General features: G+C 36.7%; 2 long non-coding RNA genes across 2 annotated transcripts; one reads left to right on the top strand and one right to left on the bottom strand.

The window, feature by feature from the left end:
• Positions 1–8,984: 8,984 nt before the first annotated feature.
• LOC135087220 (uncharacterized) lies at positions 8,985–9,659 on the top strand. The gene is made up of 2 exons (XR_010260715.1): positions 8,985–9,291; positions 9,444–9,659. It is a non-coding gene; the product is annotated as an uncharacterized LOC135087220 (long non-coding RNA).
• A 29-nt stretch (positions 9,660–9,688) lies between these two features.
• Positions 9,689–10,291, bottom strand: LOC135087219 (uncharacterized). The gene is made up of 3 exons (XR_010260714.1): positions 10,237–10,291; positions 10,030–10,151; positions 9,689–9,796 (listed from the first exon to the last, which is right to left on the bottom strand). It is a non-coding gene; the product is annotated as an uncharacterized LOC135087219 (long non-coding RNA).
• Positions 10,292–14,712: the final 4,421 nt, after the last annotated feature.

The raw sequence follows: 14,712 nt of genomic DNA, 5'->3' as shown, positions 1-14,712 counted from the left end.
ACTGTGCATTTTTTTTTCTGTGTCTTATTTCGTGTGTGACGTTTTATTTTAACCGCCAAGATTTTTCATCCGAGAAGCTCGCGTGCATTAGTGCATAATAGTAGGCCATCCAGTAGGCTCGGTGCAATAGACGAGAATAGGAATTTAGAGGAAACTATGGCTCATGACAATATTGACACGATTTATAAGTCGCTTAGGCTCCTGCCCGAATTCGATGGTAACCCTCACATTTTAACACGGTTTATTAACTTGTGCGATAGTTTGGTAGTAGCTCATTTCAAGGTCGGGCCAGGGAATGATTTAAATAATTTAGCGCTCATAAACGGTATACTCAACAAGGTTACCGGTCCCGCGGCTAGATTAATAAACTCCGGTGGCATTCCCGATTCCTGGAGCGGGATACGTAGCGCTCTTATTAACAACTTCGCAGACCATCGCGATGAGACCGCTTTATACAGCGACCTTTCAATGCAAACTCAAGGTTCTAGCTCTCCTCAAGAGTTTTACGAACGTTGCCAAAATTTATATAGCACTATTATGACGTACATAACTCTTAACGAGTCCGTCCCTACCACAGTCGAGGCAAAACGCACTCTTTATAGTAAACTCACTCTTAAAGCCTATTTACGTGGCTTAAAAGATCCCTTGGGCTCTAGAATCCGTTGTATGAGACCACAAACTATGGAAAAGGCCCTTGAATATGTTCAAGAGGAACTTAACACACTTTACTTGCAACAACGTAATGAAGGCCCCAGTAGGAAGGAGTGGGTACAACCGTCATCATCTAACTCAGCTTTGCCTACTTATAACTTGCCCTTAAATAACTTTGCTCAGAAAATGCCAGTGTTCAATATGCCTGGCCACTCCAGACAATACAACCCTAATATTCCCGGTCCATCCAGGCAACATCTTATGCCACTTCAACCGACACAAGGGTGGAGGCCAAATAATATGCAACAGATGCAGCCCCCGCGTGGGCCTACCAGAACTCAACAGATGTTCAGAGCCCTTCCTCCCAACTACAACCCTCAAAGTAATGTCTTTAGACTGGCAAGACCCCAGCAGCAACCCGCGCATAACTTCGGCGTCCCACGCCCTATGAGCGGCGTAGCCCCCTTTACCCCTAAGCCGTTACCTCCAACTGGCCATGATTGGCGCAAATTCGGCAATCCACCGCCAAGCAACTATTTCAAGACTCGTGAAGTTAACTTCAACGACTTCACTTATGATTACGATCCTCATTACGATTGTGAGCCTCAGTATGACTACTATTACCCAGATTTCAATGCCTACGAGCAATACCCTGATTATTACTATGAGTATGAACAAGACCAGACTACAGAGTCTCCCGTGGTCGAGGAAACCGCACATAGCATTCCCTCAACTGATGAGGAAAATTTTCAGAAGGTCTCGAAGTCAGACAAACGAAAATAGAAGTAAATTTTCATATCCAAAGGCAGCTGGGCTACATACAAATTAAAGACCCTCCTTTAAAGCTCTTGTTAGATACAGGAGCCAATCAGTCCTTTATTAGCCCGCAGGCCGTCCAAAAATACTTTAACCACATTCCACTTAACTATGAACCTTTTCAAGTAACAAACGTTCACGCTACCAGCAAGAGCGACCACTCTATAACCTTACCTTGCTTTAATGAATTTAAAGAGGAAGGCGACATTACTTTGTTCGTGTACGATTTTCATAGCTATTTCGACGGTCTTATTGGCTTCGATTTACTTGATACTTGGGACTCTAATATTGACTTAAAAAATAAATCACTTATAACTCGCAATGCAAAAGTCCCTATAGACATGTACGACTCACGCAACGTTAACTTGTATGAGGAAATTATACCGGCTAGAACATCAAAGTTAGTTCGATTGCCTATAAACAGCCGAGACGGAGATGTATTTGTGACAAGCCAAGTGATTTGCAACTGTTTAATTTCCGAATGTTTGACTAAAGTAAAAGATAACCGCGGTTGGGTAGAGATCACGAACACTACACCTAATGACATCATCTTCTCAATGGACCGCCCGGTTTCAGCTGAATTACATAATATTAACTGTGAAAATACCGAGATTTTATCAGACCGAACAAAAGAAGTTTTATCACGACTACGTACAGATCACTTGAATATTGAAGAGCTGACTAACTTACAAAACTTGTGTGCTAACTACGCGGACGTGTTTTACCTTGAGGGGGAACCTTTGACGTTCACCAACAAGATAAAACATAAGATAAGAACCACTGATGAAATCCCGGTACACACTAAAACCTATAGGTATCCGTATGTCCACCGACAAGAAGTTCGCGATCAGATCGAGAAGATGCTCGAGCAAAACATCATCAGACCCTCAGACTCTGCATGGAGCTCTCCTATTTGGGTCGTCCCCAAAAAGGCAGATGCCTCAGGCAAGGTTAAATGGCGTCTTGTCGTGGACTTTAGAAAAGTAAACGAGAAAACGATTGACGATAAGTACCCGATCCCTAATATCACAGATGTTTTAGATAAACTCGGTAAATGTCAATACTTTACAACGTTAGATTTAGCGAGCGGATTCTACCAAGTCGAGATGGACCCTGTAGACATTCCCAAAACTGCATTCAATGTCGAGAACGGACATTATGAATTTTTGAGAATGCCAATGGGACTTAAGAATTCTCCATCAACCTTCCAAAGAGTGATGGATAATGTCTTAAAAGGTCTCCAGAATGAAATCTGCCTCGTTTATTTGGACGATATCATCGTGTTTAGCACGTCCCTCCAGGAACACATTATTAACCTGGAAAAGGTGTTTAAAAAACTACGGGAATCGAATTTTAAGATCCAGATGGATAAGTCTGAGTTCTTAAAATTGGAGACCGAGTTTTTAGGACATGTTATCTGTAAGGACGGTGTTAAACCCAATCCTAATAAAATCACAGCTATTCAAAATTACCCGATACCTAAAACCCCGACAGAGATCAAACGTTTTCTCGGCTTACTCGGTTACTACCGAAAGTTCATCCCAAATTTCGCTAAGCTAACAAAACCTCTCACGCAGTGTCTTAAAAAAGGCTCTAAAATAGTACTAGATCAAAATTACACCGCTTGTTTCGAACACTGTAAGACGTTATTATTAAATGACCCGATTTTGCAATACCCAGATTTCTCTCGTGAGTTTCTGTTAACAACTGATGCCTCCAACGTCGCGATAGGCGCAGTATTATCACAAGGGTCCATAGGCTCCGATAAACCTATCGCATACGCATCTCGGACATTAAACTCTAGCGAATTAAACTATAGTACCATCGAGAAAGAGTTACTCGCCATTGTATGGGCCACCAAATATTTTAGGCCATACCTTTTCGGCAGAAAATTCCAAATTATTACAGATCATAAACCGTTACAGTGGATGATGAGTCTAAAGGAGCCCAATTCTCGCCTCACGAGATGGCGACTTAAACTTAGCGAGTACGATTTCTCTGTAACTTACAAGCAGGGTAAATGTAATACAAACGCGGACGCTCTATCGCGTATTGAGTTAAATAACGACGAGATCAGTTCCATCTTAGTTAACCCGTCGGAGAAAGATCTCGATGATTCTAGAACCGTCACAGCTCCAGAGGATGCTGATGAGTCTAGGACCATCACAGTTCACACAGACGTAGAACATCCAATACTCGAGGTTCCTATCACGGATGATCCATTGAACAGATTTACCAAGCAAATTATTCTAAACGTTGTAGGTGATATAAAGGGCCGCACTGTAGTAACAAAACCCTTCGATACGCACACGCGAATCAGCATCCAACTGTCAGAGTCCAATCTCGAGGAAGATGTCATTAACGCTATCAAAGAATATGTTCATCCTAAGATTAAAACCGGCCTTCTCATAAATCCTCCCTTGGCTATGTACCAAATAGTCCCAATTATACAGAAAACATTTAAAAATTCGGCTATGAATCTTACCATTGCTAAAAATGAACTAGAAAACGTTAGGGAATACTTGAGACAGCAAGATATTATCAATAAATATCACGATGGTAAGACAAATCATCGCGGCATCAACGAGTGTTTCTTAGCGTTATCTCACAAGTACTATTGGCCCAAGATGCGAGAGCACATAACTAAATTTATCAACGAGTGCACAGTCTGCGGTCAAGCGAAATACGACCGTCATCCTATAAAACAACAGTTTAAATTAGTTCCACCGGCTAGTAAGCCATTTGAATTGCTACATGTGGACTTACTCACTATACAAAGCGAAAAGTTTCTTACTATAGTAGATTCTTTTTCTAAGTACTCCCAAGCTTACTATCTCCGAGATGGCACCGCTTTGAGTGTAGTTCAAGCCTTATTAAAATATTTTACTCATCATGGTATCCCTATCACTTTGGTTTCTGACAATGGCCCCGAATTTAGTAATCAGTTATTTTCAGAACTTATGAGACTGCATAAGATACAGCATCATAAGGTTGCCCCTCACACTCCCAACGAAAACGGAATCGTTGAGAGATTTCATTCAACCATCTTAGAGCATCTGCGTATCTTAAAAATCGATAGAAAAACTGAGTCTGTAATAAACCTGATCCCTTATGCCCTTCTGGCTTATAACAGTACCATACACAGCTTCACTAAGTGTAAACCCATAGACATTATAACAGGTCATTTCGACCCACGAGATCCATTTGATATAGATCTCTCATCACATTTATTGCAACAATACGTAATTGATCATAGAGCTAAGATGAGCGAAGCCTATAGAATGATTCAAGAATCTTGCACTAGCCTTCGTAAGGAAATAACTGACAATAGAAACAGGAATAGAGAGCCTGAAGTCGATTATAGTCCCGAACAGCCTGTCTTTATTAAAAATCCTTTTGCATCCCGTCAGAAACTTGCCCCACGTTATACCAAGGACATAGTTATGGCCGACCTCCCAATTCATATTTATACCCGTAGGAAGCGCGGTCCAGTCGCTAAGTCCCGCCTCAAAAGAGTACCTAAAAGTGCCCAATTGTTACAGGACTCTCCTAGTACTTCATCTTCTCCTGCATCAGGCCCTAACACAGGAGATAAAACTTGAAAGCCTTGACGATGGACCCGGCATCTTACCGTTCCGATTAGGCCCTACTAACATTATCTCTAGTTACCATACGTTTTTACAAACAATTAATCTTAAAGAGTTACAAACTAAAATCGACTCTATTTCTATGCAACTTAGTACTATTAGCCCTGAACTTAATAATAAGACGTCTGCTTTGTTTGAACCTCATCTTAACTATCTTAAAACTAAACTTACAATGTTAACTGAGCAGCTACAAACCTTTGAGACAACTCGCTCGAAAAGAGGCCTCATAGATGGTCTCGGTTCAGTCGTAAAAAGTATCACTGGTAACCTTGATTATACCGACGCACTACACTATGATAAAGTTATAAAATCTCTGCAACATAAAGAAAACGAGATAATAACGGAATTGAATAGTCAAGTTAGTTTAACTAAAGAATGGTCGTCTCAATACACTCAAATTATCGAGAATATCGCAAATAATCAAATTATAATGCAAAACATACTAGAAAAAATTAAACTAAGCATAGCTACCAATGATAACGACCTAGTTAAATACGCCCATTTGGCACAAGTATTACTCATCTTAAGTGATAATGTAGATTCAGTAACTGTAGAGATAAATAAATTGCACAATATCTTAGCCTTTATTAGAACATCTACTATTCATCATTCAATCTTGAGTTTAACAGCAATTAGAGATATGATAAATAAATTACATAATTTGTACGACAAGGAAAGCATAATTAATTTAGATATCAGAGAGTACTACGATATAATCAAATTAGGATCTTACTACTCAGGAAATAGTATTATAATAGTATTTAAGTTTCCTATCATTTTATCTCAAGTATACGATTTATATAGACTATCTATTATACCTAATAAAAACCATGAAATCCTCACCTCATCATCTCCTCTCCTTGCCATCCATCTGAAAGATTTCAAATACATAGAGGCTGAATGCCCGAAGACAAGTAAAGGGTATCTGTGTAAGGAGATGCGGAATCTGCAGAGCAAGATAGTACCAGACTGCATACATCAACTTATCACCACGCAAGTAAGAACGTCTAGCTGCAAACCAGTCACAGTATCATTGGAGAACCCAGCCTTCGAGGAGCTCGACGAGAAACATTACACAGTCAACTTCCCACATCCCACGAGAGTACATCTTTCATGCAGCCAAGATCTACACCAAACACTAGAAGGTAGTTATCTCATCATAGTCCCACATAATTGCTATGTAGAGACAGAACAATTTCGGATGTACAACGCTAAAGATCGCTTACGAGGCCAAGCTGTGAAGATCATGGACCTGCCGAGAGAAAATCTACCTCAAACATCGTCACTACCAACTATCAAGCTGAACTCCATCAATCTGGACCACTTGCATGCCGCAAACGCCAAGATCTCGCTACAATCACCAATATCAACGTTACGAGAGCAAGATTACAGCATCTATCACACCACGATCCCAATGTACTTAGTCCTATTAAGTGCATGCGCACTGATTGCTGTAGTAACGTATCGCCGATTCTACTTGAAGCGGATGAAGATCAAATCTCAAGACTCTCAAGAGATGTCCCATGAACTGCAAGGCACCTATGCCATTCCTAGCAGATCAAGGACCATGATGAAACAGCCTCCAGCTCAATTTACGACAGCAGTCTTCAATAATCGCTGTTCTACGGGTGGAGGTGTTACGGAGCCCTAATGTATGGATATCGCACAAGCAGCATTGCCCCCATTCACGGATTGCAACAGCCAGTAACCGAAAACGCTGACATCGCGCCTCGTGCCTCCGTTGACGTCAATCACTGCATTGTGTTATTTTAATTAATATATTTTACATTCATTCTTGTACCTAGCATCGGTCGAGTCTCACTATTGTAATATTGTAACTCTGTAATAATTAAATTTATTAAATAAAATCATTTTTTTTACATCCTCCGTTGTGACCATATATTTTTAGTATTTAAAACCATTATTATTTATTACCAATCAATATTTATATTGTTGGGTAAACAAATTTCGGAACATCTTTCGTCTTGTTAATGTAGCTGGCAAGCAAAGCGGCGTTATGAATAAATTTAAGTTGCTATAGAAACAATGTTCTGTTGATTGTCACTTGTGTCATAGAAAATAAAAAGAGCTATCCATTGTGTATTCCTACTGTTGTAATCAATGATATTATAGAACTATAGATATGTTACGTCCATAGAAATTACGATTTTAATCCGTGCCGAGCTATTCCAAATTGCACACATTGACAAATGTAACTGATAAGTGAAACAAAAGATACGAAATAGCACGCAAATGAAAGAGATAGCTATAGTTTTAACGATTCTGCACTAACTAATCTATGTCCGCATCGCACGCATCCTTATCGCTCTAACGTCAAAACAAGATCGCTTTCTCTTTCTTAACTTGAACATGGCGCATGGCGTCTTGATTGTTTGCATAAATAATTGAAAATATAAATACTAAATAATTTTGCATAATCACATGTGGTAAGAGATCCCTTGTATTTTGTTTACTTTAGAGTCATAGTTGGTACACTTTCGAAACACACGATGGCATTTTTTATTTATTTTGGTAAGAACACAGGAACTTACGGTGTGGTAGGTACGCACACGATTGCGCACGACGCAGGCCACACGAAGACTAAACACAAGACGTCCCAATTGGGACGTATTTGAGTATTCACAGCGCGAGCGCTTATAACATATCTGCTTTTGTTTTTATATAATATCATTGGTTGTAATAAATTAATTTCGTGGACAAATCTATCTTCTATTTTTCTACTGTAAAATCACACTCAGCCACACGCTCACACACGTCTGACAGTGACAAGACAAGGGATTTTTCTTGTTTTGACGTATTTTCTAACCTCTTAGAAGAAGTCGTAATAAAATAATTTGAATATAAACATGGACCTATAAAAAAAGTCGGACGGATTCTCATCAACAAAATACTGTGACATTAGGATACACCAGCTTGCCTGTACGTACAGGCCGGCACGCACACATTCACACCCTGTTACACCACTTCGAGTGCAAACTTCACACAGTTGACACATTTAAGCAGCGAAAAAACAACACGAATACGACATGTCTTGTGTGATGAAATTGTGTAAAAACCGTTCTGTTCGAACAAACAAAAATTAAGGAATCACATTTCACAGGCAAAATAATAATCCAATCACTTATTTCCCGACATTAAAATATTGAAATTAATTGAAATCAAACGTCATTCACTCGAAAAAATAATACGTCAAAGACCAGTGTTCTCAGTTATTTAAGTGGGAAAATTACCCGAAATATGGGAAATTAATAATGATTTTAGGACTTTTTAGTTATGTATTACGCATACTATGGAAATAAAATAATTTATCATAATAATTGTGTTTTAATGGGATATATTTTCATAGGCAAATTTGATCCTTCCCAAAAATGTGGAACTGCGAAATTCAAATTTTCTTACATTGATTGCAAGTCAGTGTCAGGTTGTATGTTAAAAAAAATCTATCAGAGATAATAATAATATACTGATGATGCATAAGATTATGATTATAATGTACACAAGATTCGTAATTTGTAACTGCGTGAATCATTTTTGATCAACATTATGTACATACCCTGACACACTGACTTGCAAACAATGTAAGAAAATTTGAACATTGAAAATTTCGCGCCTACCTCAACGCATACACCTTTCATCCTTTTAAAATGGCACGGAATAATTCTGTCTACATTTCCAAGTAACATCTGCCGATCTATGTTTTTCTTGAAATAAATGGGTAAAATGTTTTGGCTAACATGGCATCCCTAAATTCACTCACACAATAGACAAACGCCAAAATTTTGCGTCACAGTTTTGTTGTAGCGCGAGTTCCGTCCGCCTTTTTTTATAGGTCCATGAATATAAAGCTATGTTTTAAAGTAAATAAAGACCATATTAACGATGTTAACATGATGAGACATCGGTAAGTAAATTAAATTAGCAAGTGAAAAGATTTTTTAGTTAAATCATGTAGTTAAATATGTATATTGTAATTCTATCTTGTTTTAGATTTTATGGAATGGAGGAGAAGATTTAACAGCTAGAAATTAACAAAAATCCTGCAAGAGCATCGAGATCTCGCTTTTGGCGAGTGGAAGTCCAAAGGCAAAGTGTAGCGGTTTGCAGTTCTTAGCCTCACTTTTTTGGACCTAACAAGACAGGAAAAGAATAGTCAAAGGTATGTTGATTGCAATAATTGAATCTTTATTATTTAAGTAGGTACTTACCTATGCATTCTCTAGACAAACTGAAATGTTATGCCCTTTCAAATTGATTGTTAGGATGGCAAGTTAAATTAGTATTTAGTTAACATTACTTTTTCTTTTACAGAGGAAACCCGAGTAGCCAGATGATAAAATATATGAAACCATGAGCAGCCAGCCATTGAAACTCTCAGCAATTTGAATAACAATTTTGATTATTACCAATCATGTATCATACCTATTAATAGAAAATTAAAACTGTTAGGTACCTATGTTTTAATTGAAATTCAAAATATTGTTTAATGTTTTATAAGTATTTATTAAATAAATTGTCACACATAAATATTTTGTTTTAATCCCATTAATGTCTATTTGCCCGCAAGTGTTGATGGTATTTCTTAAGTGTGCCCAGGAACCTTAGTCCTATTACTTATTCTGTGCCGGAGCTGGATCTTTGTAAGGTTTGGGTAGGGTAGGTACCTGTAATGATTAATAAATGTTGATGAGTAGAATACTATAACATTAATTTTATAGTTATTAGTTTAGGTAAATAAGTTTATTAAGATCTAAAACTTTCCGGCTAAAACACTTACGAGCAAAGGTATGGAATCACCCTGTTGTGTTTTGTTCTGTATGATCTTAAGAACTGAATGCATATGTACATTTGTATAAAATAGTTCATGGATAAATCTTATGTAGGCATGAGTACCTACCTACTTCTCCGAGTATGTTGGGGGTATTGAGAGCATTGGTTAAGTAATTCCAAATGCTTCTTCATACCATCAGTGCCTTGGTATGAACTGGATGCATCTTAATGCATAGCACATAATATAACCTGTAATAATTATTATCTATCAAAGGACAAAGAAATCATGTGGTATGTAGAGTAGACAGAATGTATGAATAAATTATGTACTTGCCTTGTGTTCCAAGGACACTCTTTTTGTTGCCATAAGACTATCTTTCCGGCAATTTATCACTTGTTATGCATAAAAAAAAAAAAAAAAAAATCTACTAAAATGCAGGTTTATTGACTTTGTGGCGGTATCGCTGCAACAACCACAACATCAGGATTTAAGTTTTTCCTTATTATGTTGCCCTATTAGATATGAAATAAACAAACATTAGGAAAAATGTCCACAAAATATATTTTTTTACTCACTGTTGGGATGCTTCCTAATCTCTTAACTTAAAGCATCTAAACAATCTAAATGATGCCAAACAAGGAAATAAATTCGCCGACCACATAATCTCCACATTTAAGCCTCAAAAACACGTAAAATTTATATCAACGTAATCTTCTCACAACAAAATTGACAGTGACACAACATTCGATGATTTCAACGACAACGAAACGACGTTGATTGTCAAAATTAGGTTCGTACTACGTTATTTCATACAAAATCCATCTTTCGTCACGCCTAGTATTTGAACTCGATACGAAAGAAAATCGAAAGTTTTTCTTACTAGGTGTTTTTTTTCTTTTTATGACCTATAGGGGGCGCTGTTTAATTTTTCATACAAAATTTTTCGATGGCACTTTGAATACGCAAACGAAACGAACTCGAAAGTTTTTCGTAATAGAGGTACAGGATGATATTCGCTCGTGCTATAACGCCTTACAATTTTCACAAACGCGCTCATTACGGCGCGGCGCTACTATGCGACTACTGAACAACAGTGGCACGACAGTGGATTTAGACTCTTTTTCAATATTTTTGTGTTTTAATTAATTGTGACTTACGATAAAATCTAACATGCATTAGACAGAGCTCGTTTATTTAGTTACGTATTGTAATGAGATCAAACTGATAGATAATATTATGTTTAAAAATATTTTTATCTTTAAAAATGGTGTACTTGTTGTCTTTATACATTCACACACATGCATCTCTAATAACACGTGAGTCCCAGAAATTTCAAATTATTGAAATAACTCCGACGCACGATTCGTATACTATTTGTCGGAAATCATTAGAGCATGAACTTTATTCATCCAGGTATTAAAATCGTCTATTGATGTATTATTTTAACAATAACACAGAACAGAATCCTTTATCATGGGATCTGTATAGCAATATTACTTCAATTGATAAAATATAAGTATGTATAAATGGGATGTTTTTGTGAAAGACTTATATGTTTTCATTTAACAATAAGCATAATGGACCAATATGGTCTGAAATTAAATGTTTGTTATTTATTTATTTAATGGTAAAACTAGTTTAATTTTAAGTTAATTATTTATATATAGATTAACTTTATAATAATTGTGTAATTAGATGATGGACAAACTTGTTCAGTTATAAGTGTCCTTACTACGCGATTTATAAAGTGAATTGGTCTAAAATGTCTAAAAATGTTTGCAACTTTAGGCCCAGTTTTTTGATTCGTAGTTAAAATAACAAATAGTCAAATTTGACAGATGTCAAATGACAAGTGGTTAATTATCGGAAAAAAATGTTTTTCGAACAATTTTAGTACATTTTTTAACTATTTGTTTACATTTTGTTAATATTTAACCATTAGTAGCAAAATTTAACAATTTGTTATTTTAACTATGAATCAAAAAACTGGGCCTAAGTTCTTCCTCTACTTGCTTTCAATATACATTACTATGTAGTACGTTATTAGGTAACAATACCATCAATCAAACAGCTTTATTTTAGGAATTGCTGCTACGAATAAAAATGTACCTAATCTACATTCATCATCATCATCATCACCATCATTTCAGCCATAGGACGTCCACGGCTGAACATAGGCCTCCCCCAATGATTACATTGTATCGTTGCAATTTAAAATCTTTATAGACCAGCACCTATGTATTGGTCTGTGTTCATGTTTGCTGTTATAGTGTACGTTACACGAAACTTTTCCTTACCTTTTTTTTTAAAATGAAAAGGTTAAAACACATACCTACATATTATATGAGTTCCAGTATCTGTCGAGAATTGATTGCGGGAGGCGTATTATGACGCGAGCGTGTAAAACAAACACACCGGTTTTAATATTACCTATTTGTTAACTGGACCCGTACATTTCTACCGTCTAAAGCAAATATTTATTGGCGGCTGTAAGCGGCGCCGTAAACATTTGGCGTTGCAATTTTTATTTGTTTTTACCGTGAACGGTTTCATAATGGTGGCCATTAATTCGGCGGCGCCAATCCAAGTGTTCGGATCCATCTTTGTTGGGGCGATATTAATAAATCGATATCAGACTTAAGAACGTGTTAGTGAAAAAATAATTAGATAAATAAATTAACCTTTATTGTCACCAAACAAAAAAAGTCGATGATTTGGACTGCACAATCACAAGCACATATTATTATTACCTACTACTAATTAAGGCTGAACTGCACCGTCTTACTTTAATTTTAACAAACTTCAAAAATCTGTCAAACTCCATACAAACAGCACCGTGTTATAGTTGTGGTTAAAGTAAGTAGGTGCAACTCACCCTAAGATCCTAAAAATAAAGCTACGAACGAGTATTTATACCAATCTACCTTATCTACATGCTTGTATTAAGAGTAGGTCCACCACAACAGTCCAGTTACTGTACATCACTTGTCTAGTGATCGACGGGAATCGATCTACCGACCTTTGAATTGGCAGACTCCGACAACATTGAGTAAGACATTGTCGCCTCTCGTTAAGCGTAAAATCATTTTACCATCTAAAATCTTATCCTATTAAAGTGTCGTAACTGTTTTAATTGAACCAAACGCGATCTTAACTTAAAAGAAACTCTAAAGAGCCACCCACAAAAAATAAAAGCTATTATGTCATAAAATATGGCTCTCTAAATGCTTTACTGTGTCCAATTCACGGCGCCAAAGCTTCAATTTATATACCGATCTCCACTATTGAGGAAGTACCTACCTAAGTCTTTTTATGTCATTTTTATGCTGAATAAAACTCAGGTGTAGCCAGTCTAAGATTCGAAGATATTGAGTTGATCGGATTGATACTTTAATTTATACTCGTAAAAGATCGTTTATTCACCGCACATTAATGTCTTTGCTCAATTAGATTTTTTATAGGTTAGTAAGGTACTCGTACAACATGAAATATAATAATAATTATCGTCTGTCAAGAGTCACATAAAGATTTGCGGAAACGCAATAGGCTAGATGACAAAATTTCAATTATTGGTCCGTCAGACAGATAATTAGGAAATATTAGACTCATGTTTTTTATTTTCTTTCATACAGTAATACTGTAATTATTATGAATAAAAAAATTATGAATAAATATGTGTCCAAAATTTTTTTATTATCTGTCTGACGGAATAAATAGAATTTCGATTTCATTACCCAGTCATCATCCCTATTGTAATAAATTATTGATCGCTGGAACATAGTTAATATTGTACAAGTATGTAGGTATCTACTCAGTGTTGGAACAAAGTTAGCGTTTGAAACATTAATTGTTTCTTGTGGGAACCAAACAAATATTACCTTATGGAATCTTGATGTAGCGGGTATTGAATCCTAAACAACTAAGCTTGTTAAAAAGTTACCTGTACCTATTCCAGGGATACAACAAATAATTGCCCAAGTTATGCACTGTCACTAAATAGCATTGCAAGTACTAACATCACTCTATGTATGTATGTGTCGCTGGAACATGCATGTGGTTTGGTTGGCATCACGGAATGCCTCAAATCATGTCCAAATTACGCCGCCAGCACCTAATCGCCGACATGTCAGGGCCGGCGGCTTTGGAGCATCTTGAAATCAATTTCCAAGTACCTACCTAGCTACAGTGTCATCTAGATAGATCTATGCAAGTTTCACACTCGTGTGTATAGTGTATCTTAATTATAGACTTCATACCTACTACTAAACGAATGCCATTGTTTATGTAATTTGGTAGAGAATCGCATAAACTTCTTGCGTGGTAAGCTGTCAGTAGGGTATTTGACACCACCAATCAATTGACGTCCTGTTAAGAACTTCCAGCTCAGTCTACTAACTCAACTACAAAGCAACAAAATATTTTATTAATTGAGTTTTTAAGATCGGGATGAAGTGTGTTTTTAAGAAGTTGTGCTTGAAAATAATTGGTATCAGGCCAAAAATTAATTTTAAAACATTTGCCTATTCGACGAGGATACTAATCCAACAAATCAGATAAATCAGCCCGGCTTGCCATATAAATTCAAATTCAAATTCTTTATTAGTATGTAGCCTACATACTAATAAAGAATTTGAATTTCAGGGCACTTAAAATGCTAACTAACTCGACATTGTTTTATTTATTAATGTAATTTAAAAGTAGGATCGGCATATTTATGCGGGAGTCAAGTAAATGAGGTTAGGAAATGTTTGTCTTCTGATTCATTTCCACTCCACTCGCGCCTAACCGTCCTTAGGACTCACTCCATTT

Source organism: Ostrinia nubilalis, chromosome Z, assembly GCF_963855985.1.
Source record: "Ostrinia nubilalis chromosome Z, ilOstNubi1.1, whole genome shotgun sequence".
In the NCBI taxonomy this organism is placed as follows: domain Eukaryota; kingdom Metazoa; phylum Arthropoda; class Insecta; order Lepidoptera; family Crambidae; genus Ostrinia; species Ostrinia nubilalis.
The sequence above is the reverse complement of the archived record's forward strand: the minus strand, read 5'-3'. Positions and strand labels throughout refer to the sequence as shown.